A 20300-nucleotide genomic window follows, 5' to 3' on the forward strand; every position below is an offset into this window, starting at 1 on the left:
TGCTCACTATGTTTTAGATTAACTGTTAGGGTAAGTAACAGTGTGTAAGTATTTATATAGGTCTATGAGTGAATATATTAGTGGCTGTATTGATGAATGACTGTGTGTATAACACACTGTATGAATTTGTGGGTGAATGTGTATGTAGACCTATACATCAGTAAGCAGCTATATAGTAACTGCTATTGGAATGACCATGGTTTCCATATTAGAGGTAGGAACATTTGATTGAGTGTATGAAAGGTATTTTTTGGTTGTGAAGAGCTGCATCAGATGATTATTAAACAGCTATGTAGTAACTGCTATTCGTGTGACCGTGGTTTCTATATAGGTGGTTGTACTTGTGAGTGGGTGTATGAAAGGTGTTATTTGGGGTACACAGACAAAATATCGAGTTTTAAATTTCGATATACAATTATATCGAAGTTTAAATATCGATGGGACATAATATAGAAGGTAAGTAATATCGACAGTCTTAATATCGATATTAGTATGATATTAGTAATATCGAAGTTTTAAATATCGATGTCAATAATATCGAAATAAATAATTTCGATGTTACTAATATCAATTTTTAAATAAATGTTGTGTATATTATATTGTATTTATTATGTTTTATTATTTATTTTAATGTAATTTATTTAAATATTGTCTTTTAGTACTGTAGCGGGTTGTGGGTTTATAGGGGAATAGGGTGGGAAGTAATTTAATTATGTTAAATTAATTATTAATTAGTAGGAATTATTAATTAATTAATTGAGAATTAATTTTTAATTAATTTTATTTAATTGATTAATTGATAAATATGTTCTGTAGCGGGTTATGGGTTTATAGGGGAATAGGGTGGGAAGTAATTTAATAATAATTAATTAATTAATATATGTTTGTAAATATTTTTAATTAATAATTAATTGGTAATTAATTAATATCATTTTGTACATATGTTTAATTAGTTGGTAATTAATTAATATTAATTAGTTAATTACATTAATTAGAGTAATTTTTTTATATATATACATTTTTGTTATTCTTAATTAATTAATTGGGAAAAATAATATTAATTATTAAATTTAATTAATTACAGCTAATGTGCTAATATATTTACTTTATTGTTATTGTTAATTAATAATTAATTGGTAATTAAATAATAATAATTACTTTTGGGTAAAGGAGTTTTTTTAGTGTTCAGGGTCAGTTTTCAATTTTTGGGTAAAGGGGTATTTTTAGGGTTCAGGGTCAGTTTTCAGTTCTTGGGTAAAGGGGTATTTTTAGGTTTCAGGGTCAGTTTTCAGTTCTTGGGTAAAGGGGTATTTTTAGGGTTCAGGGTCAGTTTTCAGTTTTTGGGTAAAGGGGTATTTTTAGGGTTCAGGGTCAGTTTTCAGTTTTTGGGTAAAGGGGTATTTTTAGGGTTCAGGGTCAGTTTTCAGTTTTTGGGTAAAGGGGTATTTTTTGGGTTCAGGGTCAGTTTTCAGTTTTTGGGTAAAGGGGTATTTTTAGGGTTCAGGGTCAGTTTTCAGTTTTTGGGTAAAGGGGTATTTTTAGGGTTCAGGGTCAGTTTTCAGTTTTTGGGTAAAGGGGTATTTTTAGGGTTCAGGGTCAGTTTTGGGTTTTTGGGTAAAGGGGTATTTTTAGGGTTCAGTTTTGGGTTTTTGGGGAACAGTCGTACAGGGTAAAAATAAAATAAATTTAAATTAAATCAATTACATGAAATTAAAAAATATAAAATTACATTAAATTATTAAGTTTTTAATTTATTTTAAAGGTATATGTATTAGTTTTAATTTTTTTATTATGTTTTAATATTTTTATTTAATATGTGTAACATTATATGTATTTTATAACTATTTTTACATTATTATTAATACATTTTAAAAAACGATATTTTTAATTTCGATATTTTTGTACTACGATATTAATTCTTCGATATTTTTGTACTTACCTTGTTAGGGATAGGATTCCTATATTTTTGACTTCGATATTTTTGTTCCAATATTTTTGTATTTCGATATTTTTGATTTCGATATTTTGTCAGACATTCGTTATTTGGTTTTGAAGAACTGCATCAGATGATCACGTGAATGATGTCATGAGTGATGTCATTTGAGATGTTATCAGTGATGTCATGAGTGTTGTCACTGAGCATATCATGAGTGATGTAATATGTGATGTCTTCAGCAGTGCATTGCGGGGACGCAATTTATAATTATCTCCGCTAACTATAACGGGTGAATGTCTCAGGTTTTACATCAGTGAAATGTCCAATTAACTATGATGTCTCTGAAACCTATTGTATTTTAGTGAATTTCAAAGGTTTTTTAAATGCAAATTTCTAAATCTGACGTTCTTAATACCTATGGTTTTTTCAGTGTATTTCAAAGGTTTTATAAATGCTATTTTCTAACAATAATGTCCCTGAAACCTATATTGATTTTAAGTACATTTTAAAAATACATGCATACTTTTTGTAGTGAAAAACTAACTGTAACAGTAGTCTGTTATAAGATATATTTTAACGATGATTAAAACTTAATTATCACTAATTAACATATAAGTGTGGAAAAAGTGTGACGCAGCAGCTATGATACCTGACTTGAAACAACAACGTTCACAGTTTGATTCCCGGCTCCAGCATCATGTTAGTCCACCTCTATGTCACTGTGGGCAATACCTTGCTTAATCTTCCTGATGCCCCCAATCGCCGGGACACCTCTCTGGATGTAGCTGCACGCTTTACAAATGCTACCATTTTTTTAAATTTAAAACCATAGTGATAAGAAATATTAGCACCTCATTTTTATTCTTCTATTCTGAACGATATTTTTTATATGTCTTCTATTTAGAATTATGGCATTTTAATAGATGTTTTTAGTCACCAGAAAGGAAATAACACGGTTTGCAGAGTAACTGTTTTGAAGCTCTTCAACGTATGTACATATTATGCTGCTTATACGTGTGAGGATCAAAATCGAAACCTTTACCACTTCACATTTTGCAACTTTTCCCAACACGTGCACAAGTTAAACAGTTACAACGTGAGCACGTGTCAACTGTAAAACATGACATCTAAATGGGCGGAGCCGCATGTTCCTTCCATAGACTGCTCAGTAACCTAAAAGTATTTAAACCACACCTGATTAGTTTTGTTTTAGCAAGTTATTTATGCATGTTCATTCTGTGATTGAGGTTCCGTTTTCTTGCGTTGTATTCTTCTTTTGCGACAACAAAACATATTACAGAGTTGTAAGTTATTTGATTATAGCATAGTAGATAGTTGAGTTTAAATACACAGGGAACACAAATTCAAATGTTTCAAATTTTTTAGTAATATGACAATACTAGTTATGCAGTGATACTATGTTTATATCTCATTATATTTTTTGAGTAGGAAATATGCCGCTCAATGCAGCAACGTAATTATAGAATCATGCTAATCCGATGGTTGAACTAGCCCACATTGTGCTAATCTATATTTTACAATGATTATAATTGCTACTTTATTGCCGTAGTAAAGCTGTCTTCTAGCTCCGTAATATTAGGACCACAGAAAGTCTGTTTATTATGTTCATATTTGGGTGAAAGTCATGTGGCATGTATTTAAATGTCTTACACACATACACTCGTGCTCGTGACAAAGAAGGCGTTACCTTCGAAACGCGTCGAGTGAAGCGTTATTGAATAACTGCGCTTGATTGAAACAAGCGGCCTGGACATTGCTTTTGTTCTTCGAAACAGAAATCAATTTGTTGGAGTTATTGGGATTCGCAACCCCGTCTGGGCCTGTCGCTATTAGTGGCAGGGATTCGATGCGACCTTTGGTGCTTTGGATATATATATATATATATATATATATATATATATATATATATATATATATATATATATATATATATATATATATTTGTCACTGTTCCCTCACAATCGTGAGCAAGGTATTTGTAATACCGAAACGCATAGATCGTAACATCTGCCTAAGTCTGTGGAATGTAATGAGAAAATAAAAAAAATTGCAAAATCAACCCGTGGAGTGCGACCCAATTTGTTCCTTTGTGAGGGAACAGTGACAAATGGATTAGCAGCGTGGTTTAGCTGCAGGGCGCCGCACCCGTTCCGAGCGCTGCACGAGTGGTAAAGGGAACCAGCAATGGAGAATATATATATATATATACATATATATATATGTATATATATATAGATATATATATATATATATATATATATTACCTACTGGCTATCGCCAGTAGGTATATATAGTTAGGATTTTTTCTCTATGGGACTTCTGAAAATTCTATGTCTAATAACTTTGGCGTTTGTGGACGGAATCGGCTGAAATTTTCAGGAAAATGGCACATTTTGATTCTGAGCAGCCCCTGAAAATTTGGTGGAGTTTCGTCAAGGGGGGGCTGAGAAAAAAGGGGGGTCCCAAAACGCGTTTTTTCCATTCATTTTTCCATAGGGCGGTTGGACTCACTTTTAGCTCGAACGGCTGAATGGATTTGCACGAAACTTGGCAAAATTGTAGGGACTGTTAGCCCGATGTGCCTTTGCTAGGTCTCAATATATGTGCTTCAGTGGATTTTGAGAAATTAACGTTTAAATCAAGATATATATCTGTAACAGCGCTCTGGGCAGCGATCCGGTCCGCTTACTTTTCGCTTATCGGAACTTTGCGCGCAGAAAGCTGATTGGCTCTCCGGTGTCTGTCAACATTCTAAACAGTCCGGAGCGGCCGCCATCTTGTCTCTCGGTAGGATCGAGAGAGAAGAAGACGTGAAAAACGAAAGGGGAATTTAATGAAAGGGGGCAAGGTATCCCCCTCTTGACCCCCTAGGAATGTTGTTGGGGTTATTAAAGGGTCCCGTGGGGAAAATAAAAAAAAAAAGATTTTTCACGGTAGAAGCGTGGCCGCGAACTGGTAGCGAAACGGGAATTCGCCATTTTCTGCTTCGTTAATTAAATTACTAGTTATAAGTGGGTGCGGGAGACGTATCCTAATCCCCTATGTTTTCTGAGGGTGGCTGAGGAGGCTGATATATGTTGATACATCTCTTCCAGCGGCTGTGCGTGAGCTTTTTTTTTTTTTTTGCTGCGTGACAGTCCGGAGCGGCCGCCATCTTGTCTCTCGGTAGGATCGAGAGAGAAGAAAAGGTGAAAAACTAAGGGGGAATTTAATGAAAGGGGGCAAGGTATCCCCCTCTTGACCCCCTAGGAATGTTGTTGGGGTTATTAAAGGGTCCCGTGGGGAAAATAAAAAAAAAATGATTTTTCACGGTAGAAGCGCTTCACGGGCCGCGAACTGGGCCGCAAACTGGTAGCGAAACGGGAATTCGCCATTTTGTGCTTCGTTAATTAAAGTACTAGGTATAAGGGGGTGCGGGAGACGTATCCTAATCCCCTATGTTTCCTGAGGGTGGCTGAGGAGGCTGATATATGTTGATACATCTCTTCCAGCGGCTGCGCCATCTTGCCTTTTTTCGAATGCCACAATTTTGTCGTGCACGGCAGCCATTTTAGATGCCAGGCTGGTCCCAGGCTATCACCTAACCCTGCGGATGTAGTTTATGGCCCCAACTGTAGAGAATTCAGACATGCCAATCCTCCTGATTCAGGCGTGTGAGTACTGATTTCAGTGCTAGTCTCCCGCCTCCCGATTTCTGCAAGCAAAAACCCGGGGGCATATTATGAACAACTAGCGATAATTTTTGTCTCTAACTTGTTTAGAGACAAAAATTATCGCCGCACATCGGCGATTTTTATCGCAGATAAACCTTGCTATTATCGCAGAAAAGTCAGCGATATTCATGTATTATCGACCTAATGCTCTTAGCCATGTTATCCACCTCCCATTGGATAACATGGCTAAGAACTGCTCAGGGCAGGTGTTAGATTTTGAAGATATTCGCGCTTAGCGCGAATATCTCCAAAAGTTGGTAATAGAAGGTAGCGATGTTAGGGACTGTTTCCAGTCGCTAACATCTTGGCACGCCACTTTGCATGTCATTAGTGATAAGTATCACTGACATGCAAAGCGGGGCCCAAGATGGTCGCTATCTCCTTTTAGCTGTCACTAACTGGTGTTAGCGACAGCTTGGTAATAGGGAAATAATTTTATCTCCGCTTTCATGGCTTTTAAAGCCAAAAAAGCGGAGATAAACCCCCTTGATAATATGCCCCACGATTCCTTGGGGGTTTCAGCTGACAGGGCTTGGTATTGTGTTACAAGGTAATTTTTCCATGAAACGTCAGAGGGTCGATGCAGGGGTTCTAGAAGAGGTGATAAACCATTTAAGCCTCATGAACAAGCGCATGGTCTTTTAAAGATTTGTGAAGTACTCGGGGCGGCGGTGTGTGTGTGCCCTCTTTCAGGAGCGGGCGGGGGGGCACTGCCAGCAACTTGCCAGGTCAGGTAGTGTTCAACACGTGCATCACCCTTTCTCTGCCTGCTATTGCGCTCCATGCTTCGGAAAGGTAAGAAAAAGAACGTGCATTTGAGTTTGAAATGTCCGATCCTGCAGCAGCACACTTCCAAAGCCCACACATGACAATAACCCGATTCAAGGCCCCATTCACCCGTTTATAAAAAAATAGATAACACTCCAACAAAGTAAGGTTATAAAACTTTATTAACTACTAACTTTAACGAACGGAACAAAAACTAAAAACATTTAAACATTTCTCAACACAAAAAGCAACAATGGTTAGAAGCTGTCTTTTGTGCGAATAGTCCCAAGGCAGCACAACGTGCAGAGTTCTGGACGGCACCCAGGTGATGTCGCCTGGGTGCCGCACTGGTTTAGGGATCCTACAATGCTGCTCCGAAAATTGGCGTGGGGCGTCCCGGGTGGGGCGGGGGGAGGCCTCGTCAGTAGCGGTCTGTTGTGCGAATAGTCCCAAGGCAGCACAACGTGCAGAGTTCTGGACGGCACCCAGGTGATGTCGCCTGGGTGCCGCACTGGTTTAGGGATCCTACAATGCAGCACAGAAAAACAGCGTGGGGCGTCCCGGGTGGTGCGGTGGGAGGCCTCGTCAGTAGTGGTCTGTGTCCAGTGTCACATGGCTGACACAACATGTACGATAGGCACCCAGGTGATGTCCAGTAAACTGCCGCACTGGTTTTGGTATCCTACAATGCTACTCCAAAAATTGGCGTGCGTCGGCCCGGGGGGGGCGTGAGGGAGGCGGCGTGAACGGGCCTCCCCAGGTGGCGGCCATCTAGCTGAGTTGCGCCCGCTCTTGCGGCTACAGCGTCTCGCTCACCATGTTGTTGAGTTGCTCCCACTCTTGCAGTGCAGCGATAGGCGGCTGCCACATGGCTCTTAAAATGGCGGACGGCTCCTCGGTTTTGGGCCTGGTCCACTGAAATAGCCCTGGGACACTTTGGAACTCGGACGCTTGCCTGCTAGGGCTTGGGCTCCATTCTCGAAAAGCGTCCCCTCAGCCGTGAAGATTGTACAAAAGTCTTGGGGGCCCCCGACTCCCGCAGGCTTCCGGTGGGGAGCGGCTGCCATGATTGCTCGCGGAATGACCACGACGGAGCCACGAGATGGTGGTGCTCTCATGCTGACGCCAGCTTCAGTCTGAATGATCCAGAAACAAGGTGGGGCTTTCATCGTTTGGGAAAAAAAAATGTTCTAAACCAATGAAAAGTGTTATTTTTAGGTCATATGACCAAGCCTTCCATCTTTAGGAAACCAAAAGTAAAATGAACCAATGAAAAGTTTTATAAAGAAGTCACATGACCTGTTATGCGGTATAGGGCTACAAAAACCGTAGAAAATCCGTTGGCACGTGAGGCGGCGTCAGTAGCGGACCGATGTGCGAATAGGCCGAAGGCAGCACAACGCGCTGAGATCCGGATGGCACCGAGGTGGTGTCAAGCAAATTGCCGTACTGGTGTGACCATCCTACAATGCTGCGCCGAAAGACGGCGTGTCCAGCTGAGTTCCGGTCACTCTTGCGGTACAGTGAGTCGAACGCGCCGAGATCCGGATGGCACCGAGGTTGTGTCCAGCAAGTTGCTGCACTGGTGTGGCCATCCTACAATGCTGCGCCGAAAGACGGCGTGTCCAGCTGAGTTCCGGTCACTCTTGCGGTACAGTGAGTCGAACGCGCCGAGATCCGGATGGCACCGAGGTTGTGTCCAGCAAGTTGCTGCACTGGTGTGGCCATCCTACAATGCTGTGCCGAAAGTCGGCGTGGGGTGCCCCGTTGGCTTATGAGGTGATGTCAGTAGTGGACCGATGTGTGAATAGGTCGGAACCAGCACAAGGCGCCAAGATCCGAATGGCAAGTCCTGGATATTGAGTGCCATAGTTGAGAGTTCTGAGCTGTGGTTGTAAGACTATCTGAAGCTTATTTGCACCTGCTGCAGTTTCACTGTTGCCCAAGGTGGTGTCCAGCAAATTGCTGCAGTGGTGTGGCCATCCTACAATGCTGCGCCGAAAGACGGCGGGTCCAGCAGAGTTCCGGTCACTCTTGCGGTACAGTGAGTCGAACGCGCCGAGATCCGGATGGCACCGAGGTTGTGTCCAGCAAGTTGCCGCACTGGTGTGGCCATCCTACAATGCTGCGCCGAAAGACGGCGTGACCAGCTGAGTTCCGGTCACTCTTGCGGTACAGTGACTCGAACGCTCCGAGATCCGGATGGCACCGAGGTGGTGTCCAGCAAGTTGCCGCACTGGTGTGGCCATCCTACAATGCTGCGCCGAAAGTCAGTGTGGGGTGCCCCGTTGGCTTATGAGGTGATGTCAGTAGTGGACCGATGTGTGAATAGGTCGGAAGCAGCACAAGGCGCCCTGCACTGTTGAGCTTTTTTCAATGCCTGTTTTTTGTTGTTTCCCCTCCATCAAAAACAAAAAAGAATATATAAAACTGTGCAAAAATACAAAAAAATGTTTAGAAAAGCAGTGCTTGTAAGACTGTCTGAAGCTCCTTTGCACCTGCTGCAGCTTCACTATTGCCCTGGTGTGGACAAAGATCGCCCATGACTTAGGCTGATTGAGAGTTTGTAGAAAAATGGCTTCAGATTTTCCACATATTATTCTTCAACATTCTTCCTAAATGTAACAATGTGAGACTCACTAGGAGAACGGCTGTTTATCTTTCCTTTCAAAATGCTGCCAACAATATTTTCTGAATGGAAGACACCATCTTGTAGCATAAAGGGCCGAAAGGGGTTCTGGTCTGGCCGATTGTTGGTGAAGACATTTTGACTATATCTTGGACCTGCCCGGCCTCGCCCAAAATGGCGCCGGTATAAATGGGACTCGTAACTCCTTGCCCGCAAATGTATATCTAGAAAATGTTATTGTAAGTGGCCCTGTCTTATTTTAATTACAAAATGTACGTCCACCGATTCCGCAACTGTTAGACACCTTAGTTCTTGCAACCTAATGGCCCGCTCGTTACGTTCCTCTACAGTGTAAATGTCTCCTCATCATATACGATTTCAGTTTGCTCCGTGGCCGGCCCACGTGGTTATAGGCCCGTATTTGTATACTGATATTTTCACAATAAAGGTTTTTAAAACAAAACACGGTAGTAGTATTTACATTGGTAAAGTTTTTACTTTTAGTCACTGTTTTCGAATCAGTAAAAGGCAAGTGAAATAAAGCAGTCCGATTACATGACGGATAAAAGGTATAATATGTAGGAACGCAGTAAAGATAAATGGTCAAGGGCAGTTGTGTTTTTCATTTCTGCAACATAAAGTGATCGATAAGAATCTGATAATCAGGCGTATCGGCGACTAAGACAGCAGGCCGAGTCTCTCTTACTCAACGGCTCCGTCATGGAACGAAGAAACGCCCTTTTTCTCGAAAAAGGAATATATTTTACTTGCAGGATAGTTGTAAATTTTCCGGGAAAGTACATTAGCCTGGAATATTATAACATATGTTTGAAAAAAAAAAAATGTTCGAAAAAAATAAAAAGCGTAATTTTTAGGTCATATGACCAAGCTTTTCATCATTAAAATAACAAAAGTAAAATGAACCAATGAAAAGTTTTATTAACAAGTCACATGACCTGTTATGCTTACGTTACGCGCTGCGCGCCGCGCCTCGGATCACTTCCGGGTGCGCTAACGCGGCGTGTCATAAAACGCATTACGCGACAACGTAGGTCAAGAATATAGTCTAAATGTCTCCACCAACCAGCGTTCAGAACACAACCCCTTTCAGCAGTCCAAAAAGTTCTGTTAAATGACAACAGAGGGGACAGGCAACAAGAACCATCAGTCAAAGAGGGGAGGGCAAATTCTTCTCTTCCGGGTCATGTTGGGGCGCTACCGGAACTGATCGAATTGGTAGTCTATAGTGTTTCTGGATGTTTCAGACTAAAGCTGGCGTCAGCATGAGACCACTACCATCTCGTAGCTCCGTCGTGGCCATTCCACGAGCAATCATGGCAGCCGCTCCCCACCAGAAGCCTGCGGGAGTCGGAGGCCCCCAAGACTTTTGTAGAATCTTCACGGCTGAGGGGACGCTTTTCGAGAATGGGACCCAAGCCTTATCAGGGAAGCGTCCGAGTTCCAAGGTGTCCCAGGGCCATTTTAGTGGACCAGGCCCAAAACCGAAGAGCCGGCCGCCATTTTGAGAGTCCTGTGGCAGCCGCCTATCGCTGCACCGCAAGAGCGGGAGCAACTTAACTACATGGTGAGCGAGACGCTGTAGTCGCAAGAGCGGGCGGTAAACAGCTGAATGGCGGAAGAGGCACAGTGTAGCAAAAGCGGGCGGAATGGCAACTAAAACGGTAAAGGGGCGCCCCACTACAGCGTGTCTTCAGGTCGAACGGATTGTGGGACAAAGTCCAGAATAGAAGAGTCATCAAAAGGTAAAAAGTTCCGCCGGACCCCGGGAGCCGGCCGCCTATGTCGGGGGCGATCTCAGGCTACACCAGTGCTATAAGACTTGGGGAGGGGGTCGGAGCCAAGCGTCTTCTCCGAGTCCGTGTCATCACACCGCCCCTCGGGGGCCTCCGTCAAGCGGTTTAGGGAGGTACCATATAACATTGTTTTCAAATGCAGTCAGGTCCACAAACGACCCTCACTTACTTTGGAATAGTGAAGCTGCAGTAGGTGGAAATAAGCTTCAGACAGTCTTACAAGCACTGCTTTTGTAAACATTTTTTGTTTTTTTTGTATTTTTGCACAGTTTTATATATTTTTTTTGTTTTTGATGGAGGGGAAACAACAAAGCACAGGCATTGAAAAAGGCTCAAACTCAGAACTCTGAACTATGGCACCCAATATCCAGGACTTTCCATCCGGATCTTGGCGCCTTGTGCTGCTTCCGACCTATTCACACATCGGTCCACTACTGACATCATCTTATAAACCAACGTTATGTAAATAGTTATTTAATAAAATGTTTTACCCTGTTTCTTTGCTGGTGTGTTGTCTATATTTTTAATATTTGCATAGGGTTTGTCGTTATTTTGGCCGGGGTGGGTGACGGAGCCGAGCTGTCTTGCAGCCCTCATGGTGTGGAGCTCAGTTCATCTCACTATTTTCGTATTTCTCATGAAGGGTTGTTTATAATATTTCTATTTTAGCGAGGTCAAAAAGAGATCCAATCAGTGGCCTACTGATTTTGCTCGATTACTTTTATTTTTTTACACGATTTTTCACGATCTGCAAAGACTAAACAGAGGATTGCGACGTTGTGCTTGTTTGTAAATAGAGAATGAACCAAAGAGAATCAATTGAAAAACAGTAAATGCTTGGATAATAATCAATCAAATGGAGAGACAAGCAGGCACGACGGATTACAACGGGGGTAAAGGCCTGCGTTAACTACCCTTCAGTATCTGCAAAGAGAGAGTACTATTAAGACAAAAGAGGGGAGGGGGGGGGGGGGGGTGCAGCGTTCAAAGCACATCAGCGTGGATAAATACGAAAATGTTTTTATCTATCACGTACTTGACATTTTAAAGCTTTTCATATTTGCTATTAAAAAAACAATGAAATTCACAGAAAAAACCATAGGTTATAGTCCATATATAGTTAGGAATTTGCATTTACAAAACCTTGAAAATTCAATGAAAAAACCATAGGTTATAGTCCATATATAGTTAGGAATTAGCATTTACAAAACCTTATTTTACTCGCATAAAACCATTGAAATTCCATATATAGTTAGAAGCGCTAACTATATATCGCGCACCCGCAATCCACTGCTGATGATGTCACATATTACATCATTCATGACATGGTCAGTGACATCACTGATGACATCACTGATGACATCTCAAATGACATCACTGATGACATCACTGATGACAACTCAAATGACATCACTGATGACATCTCAAATGACATCACTGATGACATCACTGATGACAACTCAAATGACATCACTGATGACATCTCATTTGTCATCACTGATCACATCACTCATGTGATAATACAATGAACCTCTTCAGACTCTAATATAACCTTACATACACTCAGTATAAACAGACACTCACAGACTGTCACTCATCCATGGAGTTACTCACACACCTAGCCAGTCATGCAAAGAATCAATCACACCTCCATTTCCTCAACTATACAGTTATACACATCTTACTTATTCAAACATATAATAACACATATTTACTCTCTTATATAATCCCTGATACAAGCTCACAGTGATCGATACAGCCACTCACACATTCACTGGCTCTTATGTTCAGTTATTTATATATCTCAACTCTCACATGTATTGTGTTTTACATACGTACTTACTTGCACATGTAGCAATGAGAAATCCATTCACTCACCAACACACCCATGCACAGTCAACCGCCCATATAGCTGTTTCCACATGCACTCTTGAACTCATACTCCTAGTGAATCAACTGCTTACACATCTATGCACAGAGTCACGCACCTCCCAGCCACCCACACACACACTCAGCCTCCCATTCAAATACTTGGGCAACCAATCAATAACCCATATGGCCACTCTTATAGCTACTGATCAACACATGCAGCAGCTTACACAACAACAAACATACTGATGCACAAATTAAGACAGTTTAGTCACTAACCCATGCACTCAGTGAGACACATTTAATCACTCTTTCATACAGTCAGTCATGCACCTACTAAATTCTTCATCCAGACACTTATACATCCACTCATTCTTCAATATGTAAAACATATTTAAACTTTACAGACACATACAATCACTGGATGTTGTCATCAGTGATGTCATCAGTGATGTCATTTGAGATGTCATCAGTGATGTCATCAGTGATGTCACTGACCATGTCATGAATGATGTAATATGTGACATCATCAGCAGTGGATTGCGGGTGCGCGATATATAGTTAGCGCTTCTAACTATATATGGAATTTCAATGGTTTTATGCGAGTAAAATAAGGTTTTGTAAATGCTAATTCCTAACTATATATGGACTATAACCTATGGTTTTTTCATTGAATTTTCAAGGTTTTGTAAATGCAAATTCCTAACTATATATGGACTATAACCTATGGTTTTTTCCGTGAATATATATATATATATATAAAACAGGGGGATTTCCTTTGTCTCCAATCATCTGATAAAGGTCCTGGGGATGCTTTCCGCATCCCATTCTTGGTCCTTCACTTTTTACCAGGATGTGGGATCAACATTTTCAGATTTTCCGTGTTTCAGCCAACTAATCAGATTTTTTGATTGGAAAATGTTTTATTAACATTTTTCAAATATGCTCACATTACCTTATGATACACATAAGTACACAATAGAGGTACGGGTACGCTATATGTAGGCATGTTATGTACATACAGCAGGAACATTGGGGGAATAGTCCACCCATCTTCATGCTAATGCAAGTTCAAGGGGGAACTGGGGAGGATAAAACTAGGGACGTCCAGTCAGGGGAGGGGAGGGACCTGGTCAGGGACTGAGAATCATGGAGGATGTTCAGGTCACGTCAGCCACTATCTGTCAGTGGGGTGTCACATTGTGCATAGGGGCCGTCCGGTAAAGAAAATCAGCAGGTGGCGTAGGAAGAGTTGCATGCCATGGTGTGTCCGTACCTCTTTATGTGGCCTTGAAGCATGGGGGCTGCCGCACATGTACTCTAGTGCGATGTGTGCGTTGCCGGGACCGTAGGATCATCTTGGGAAGCGTTGGGAGCCGTGTGTGCCTCCGTGAACTGGTGGGTCAGCATGGCCCACTCCAGCGATATGGGATGTTTTCGCTGTCCCTTAGCTTTCTCCTCCCTCAGGGTTTCCTTCTCAGCTTTCGCCCATTTCTGCACCGCTCCCACCCATGCCTCTAACTTAGGTCCTGATGCTGTTCGCTACTGCATGGCGATGTTTCGTTTGGCTAGGAGTAGGGACAGAGTCGCGAGCGGGCCTGTACCTTGTGTGTTTTCGGCCTTGGGAATATTCCAAGAGCGACCGCTTCCCACATGTGTAGGTCCATGAGGCCTGTGAGTGTTCGAACTGTGTCGAGGATGGTGGACCAGTATTGTCTCAGGATGGGGCAGCTCCAGAACATGTGTTGGAAGTGTGCGTCCTGCGAGTGTCATCTTGGGCAGAGAAGCTGTGTGTCCGGAAAGAACCTCTGAAGGCACACCGGTGTCTGATACGCTCTGTGCAAGATGTAGAATTGGATGTTTTTGAACCGCACGTTTCTGGAAACTTTTTGGGGAAATTCTAAAGCCCTCACCCATTCCCCATCATGAAACTGACGTCCGATTTCGTCCTCCCAGGTGGTTCGCAGATTGTGCAGTGGCCTGTTTGCAAGTTCTCGTATGGACTTATACAGCCAAGTGACCAAGTGCCGGCCTACGCCCATGTACAGAATGGTGTGCACGACCAGGTGTGTTGCCGGCTCGCCGACTGTGAGGTCACAGTGTGTGCGAAAGTTATCTATGAGCTTACGGTGTGTTAAAAACTGTCCCTGGGGGAGGTCATGGTCCTCCACAAGCTGCTCGTAGGGGCGAAGTCGTCCCTCCGCAAACAATCCCTCCAACTCCGTTATCCCGCAGTCTGTCCATGCGCGGAGCATGGTGTGTGTGAAGTAGAATTCCCGCTGCGGCCAGCCAACCAGCAGCAGCCGAGGGGAGTAACACGGGGTACCCGCCGCTATGCAGTGTATCCTTTGCATACACCGGCTTGGTACCTGGAAGCAGGAGACGGCATAATTCAGGAGTAGGGATTGGGCCCCTTGCTTTGTAGGTTTCACCGGTATGTCTACCCTCCGTCCAGTACGATAGCCACTGGAGCTGCGCCGCCAGGAAATATGAATCGAAGGCTGGAGCGCCTAGACCTCCCTGCATGGTGGGCAGTTGCAATTTGGTGAGAGCTATTCAGTGGCGGCCAGTCCCCCATACGAGTGCACGAAGGAGCGCATCCAGTTCTTAAAAAAGGCCCTGGGTGGAATAAGGGGTAAATTTGTGAAGAAGTACAATAGGCGGGGCACTTTGAACATCTTGGCTATAGCTACTCGACCGATTGGGACCAATGGAAGGTTCCTCCAATAGCCCACCGACGATCTAATGCCAGCTAACACTCTCCGATGATTTCCCTCGTAGATGTCAGCAGGGGAGTGATAGAGACGGACACCAAGATATCGAGGGGAGTCCGTGGTCCATGGCTCTGCATACCCACTCGTTTCTCCCGTGGTTCAAGGGACTAGCACAATGGGTAAATCCTAGATTTATCCCAGTTCACCTGGAGGCCTGATGCCTCCGCGAACTCCGTCAAAGCTGTCCATATGGGCCTCAAATCCGCAGTAATATCCCAAATATACAGAAGGAGGTCGTCCACCTATAGTGAAACGCAGTGGACCGTGTCCGCTATGGGTATACCCCATGTGGCCCCTTCTCGCCTCAGATGTATCGCCAGGGGCTCCACTGCCAGGGCAACAATCATGGGTGACAGGGGGCAGCCCTGTCTAGTGCCCCTCTCAACCCGGAGTGGGGACGAGATGTAGCGACCCAGCCTGACACGAGATGTAAGGTTGGTGTAAAGTAGCTGCGTATATTGCAGAAGAGTTGGACCTATACCTATCCTGCGCAGGCCAGCAAAGAGGTAAGGCCACGTTAAAGTATCAAAGGCCTTTTCGAGATCTAAAATTATGCAGGCCGCTCAGGGGAATAAGTACCCCACCTGATCTTGGACGTGGAACAATCACTGTATGGTTTGGGACGTGTTCCTGCCGGAGACGAAACCGCATTGGTCGGGATGGATCATGGGGCGCAAAATTTGCTCGTATCGAGGATTTTCCCCAGGATTTTGCAGTCTGCGGAGAGGAGGGTAATGGGACGGTAGGAGGACAGTTGTTGCGGTTCTCGGTGTGGTTTGAGAAACGTGACTATGACGGACTCGCTGAGAGAGCCCGGGAGTTCTCTCCTCTCAAGGGCATCTGCAAAAAGTTTCCGTCAGCCGAGGGACCAAAAGAGTAGAGAAGGTACAGTAATATTCTAGGGGCAGACCGTCCAGTCCTGGTGCCTTGTTCCGGGCCAGCGTGCGGATCACACTGGAGACGTCAGCAGTCAATATTTTAGCATCTAGCGCGGTCTTGTCTGCATCCGTGATATTTGGGATCGGCAGGGGATCAAGGAAGTTGTTCAGCGCCTGCTGTCGGAGGTGAGTTGGGGTGCGATAAATCACGGTGTTGTGTTGCTGGAAAGCGTGTAATATGTCTATCTGGGAGCGCACTAGGTTACCCGAGGGAGTCATAATCTGGGTGATGTGTTTGGTGTCCGTGTCCTGTTTCGCTAGCCATGCCAGAAGTGTGCCTGTTTTATCTCGCTCCTTGTGCATCCGAGTGGCATAGGCCCTAAAATTATATTTGCGCATGTCAGCTAGGGCAGTAGAGTATTGTGTTTTGGCTTTCGCTACCTGGGCCACCGTTGCTGTGTTTGCATCCTCTTGTTTCGAGAGTGTTGCTAGCTTGCATTCAGTGTCAACGAGTGTTTGTTACATTGTACAGCGCACCCCCACTATTTGTTTGATGCATGCCCCTCGTCCCACTAGCTCACAATTGTAGTCGCCCCCTAAGGTCCATGGAAGAGATGTAAATTGGGCCAGAGTGTCTGTAAGGGAATCCCAGAACGTATTTCGCTCTATATTTGGCGCGTATATGCTGCCCAGTAGTACGGATTGACCATTCAGTATTCCCTCCAAAAGGGCATGTCCACCCTCCCTGTCCACTACTCTGCATATTTCTTGGGATAGGGTGCCTGGGAGGACCCAAACCAGCACGCCCCGCGCGAATGCTGAATTTGACGTGGCACATATTATTCCCCGCCATCGGGACCGTAGTTTGTCAATCTCTGGTGCTGTGAGATGTGTCTCCTGCAGGAACCCAATTTGTGCATGTTGGCGTTTGATATAGGCGTAGGCTGCATATCTCTTGCGCGGTGTGTGGAGGCCCCATGCGTTTAGGGTCAGAACACTAACATCTGCGCACTGCATTTGAGAGTCTGATTAGCGTTATTTGCGCCCAGCAGCACGACCTCGAGTGTGGGGTTGCTGGTGTGAGTGGCGACTGAGCCGCCCGGTCCCTGTAGAAGGCCCATATAACTCCGACTCAGATGTGCTGGTGGCCCTAATACTCGCGTCCCCCGCGTGGTGTAGAGTGAAGAAAACCAGGGTGAACAAAACATGTAAGGGAGGGAACTGTCTGCTCTATATTCGGGGCATATCGGTAGGGCCGATACATCCAAACCAGCGCTTAACTTGTGGGGGTGGTGGCACGCGGCTACGTGGCTTGGTCCTGCCAGGGCGTTGGAAGGATCAATATTCGTCTTGTATGAGAGTAGAGCGCTGTATCCGTCGTGACGCTTGGTGCGGGCGACTCCCTCTTTCTGGGGGGCCCGCTTCCATGTGCCCACTGGAGCAGAATGTTTCCAGTCTGTCACTGTCTTTTCACTCAATGCAGGGCGTCCGCAATTTGTGGAGTGACCGGGGGTAAGGTAATGGAGTCAGCTGCAGAATGGGCCTCGTTTTTGTCTTCTTCACCTCCCGAAGAGAAGAGGCAGGGGACTCCCTCAATGTCCTCCTCAGAGGGAGGCGCCCTGAGTTTAGTAACAGCCTGAAGGGCCTTGCGACGTTCCTGTATAATCTGCTCCAAGTCCGGGTAGTCCATCACAAGGTGCCCCGTGGAATCCCTCCAGCCCTGTCGTTCTTGCGTTTGCGTTGGTTGTGGGGCGCGCCTCCTATTGCGTGGTGCGCCCTCGTGGTGCATCCATAGGGGGGTCTCGTGTGCAGTGGTGGTCCGCCCATTCTCACGCATCTGCGGCAGTGGAGAAAAAGTGCATGGTACCGGCATGAATGACTTTCAGGCGGGCTGGAAATACCAACGAATAATGGATATTGTTTGCTCGCAAGCGACGTTTCACCTCCAGGAAGGATGTTCAAAGCTTCTGTACCGCTTTAGCGTAGTCAGGGAAGATCAAGATGTGTTGATTTTCTACTTGTAGGGGACCTGCGCGTCTGGCGGCCGGGCAGCAGCGCGTCGCGATCCTGGAAATGTAGGAACTTTGCAAGATGTGGGCGGGGTGCGTTACCAGGTGGTGGTTTGCCGGCTGGCAGCCGGTGGGCTAGCTCTATGGAAAAGAAAGCTGTACGGTCCGTAGTTGGAGTGAAGGATTTGACCCAAGCCTCCACATATTCGATCGGGTGGGACACATCGATGCCCTCCGGAAGACCCAGCACGCGTATGTTACAGAGCTGAGAGCGCCCTTCTAAGACATCCATGCGTTCCTCTACGGTTGTCAGGCGGCCCAGGACCGATCTAAGTGTTTCCTGTTGTTTATTCACAGCGGGTTGTAAATCAGCGAGGGAGAGCTCTCCTTTCCTCACCGTGTCGGCCAGCTTCCGGTGGCCGTCACGTATAAGGGTGATGTCCATGGTGAGGGTGCCAAGGCGCTCCTCCATGGAGGCTCTGGAGAGTTCAATGGCCGCCAGGACTCGGTCCAGTTTATCTGATATGGTCAGATCTGGCTGGGTCATGGATGGTTTAGCTAACGTGTTGGTGCGAGGTTGTTTCTCCGGGGCTGTTTCTGGAACCGCCGTCTGCTGCGTGGCCCTGGGTTTTCCCATTCTGCCTTCTGAAGTGATTTCCCTCACTCTGTGCCGCGTCAGCTGTGGGGGCGAGGTCGAGGTTACGTGACCTGGGGAGTCGGTGTGACTTACTCGTGGACCTCTTGGTGTAGGGGGCAAAGTGTGCGCGCAGGTTTCTGGCAACCCAGCGGGGCCCGTTCCCCCGAACCGCCAGGTGTGCACACAGCGAGGGTCCGTATGGGACAGTAGCTCCCCCTCTAGGTCGTCGTCCTCCTTCGCCCACGTGGCAGTCTTACAGCGATCGCCACAGCGCTTGTCTTGCCCAACCCGGGGGGAGGGGTCACCGCGGGGGGGACAGGCCCTGCGTCACTCCTTCGACCCGGTGCAGTACTCCTGGGCAGGGACGGTCTGAGCTCCCACTCGCAGAGTCCTGGAGCGCTGTGGGGGTCTGGTGGCGGTTTGTTCACAGCACCCCAGTTGTCCTCACAGTCGCCATATTGAGGTCAGGCAAGGGTGGTCTGTAGTCCGGTCCCCCCGACGGTGTGACAGTCTGGGGGGGTGTATGGGCAGCGGAGGGTCCATGCTTGTGGTCTTGTAGCGCTGTGGGGGTCCGGCGGTGATTTGTTCAGTGCGCTCGATCTGTCCCCGCAGCCGCCATGTTGGGGTCAGGCAAGGGTGGTCTACAGTCCATTCCCCTGGACGGTGTGGCTGGCCGGGTGGAGCGTATGGCCAGCAGAGGGTCCCGGCTCGTGGTACTCACCCTCCGGTGCTCTGCGGAGGTCCTGTTGGTGTTCCCAGGGCAGCTTCACTGTGCGGGCACCATCTTGGGAGCAGGCTACCTCGGTGGGAGAAGCAAAGAGATGGGGCTGCCCTCACGCCACCAGCCCCGAAGTCTGTCCCCTGTGGAGTGCCGGTGACGATCGCCTATGCCGCCGTTGGTGATCGCTTCCCCGGTATCGCTGCCACTGCGGGGGGTGCTGCGGCCAGTCCCCGGCTGCTCCCTGATGTCTGCCGTGGCCGAGCGGGTCCTCGTTAGTTGGTGTCGGGGGGGAAGAAGTCGCCGCCACGCCCCGACCGAATGTGAAGAGTCCTCTAGGATCGCCCACCGCAGGACATCGCCTGGTGGGAGCGCCGTTGTAGGTCGGTCCGGGCTAGAGGTAGGCAGCCGTCATGTCTTTTTTCCCCAGGCCCGGGGATTCGTCTCTCCACTTTTTCTCCCACAAGCGCCACTGATTTCTTTGGACCGGAGGCACCCTCTAGCACTGTTGCAGTTCAGATGCCAGGGGGGGCA

This window comes from Lissotriton vulgaris, chromosome 2_2 (assembly GCF_964263255.1).
Source record: "Lissotriton vulgaris chromosome 2_2, aLisVul1.2, whole genome shotgun sequence".
In the NCBI taxonomy this organism is placed as follows: domain Eukaryota; kingdom Metazoa; phylum Chordata; class Amphibia; order Caudata; family Salamandridae; genus Lissotriton; species Lissotriton vulgaris.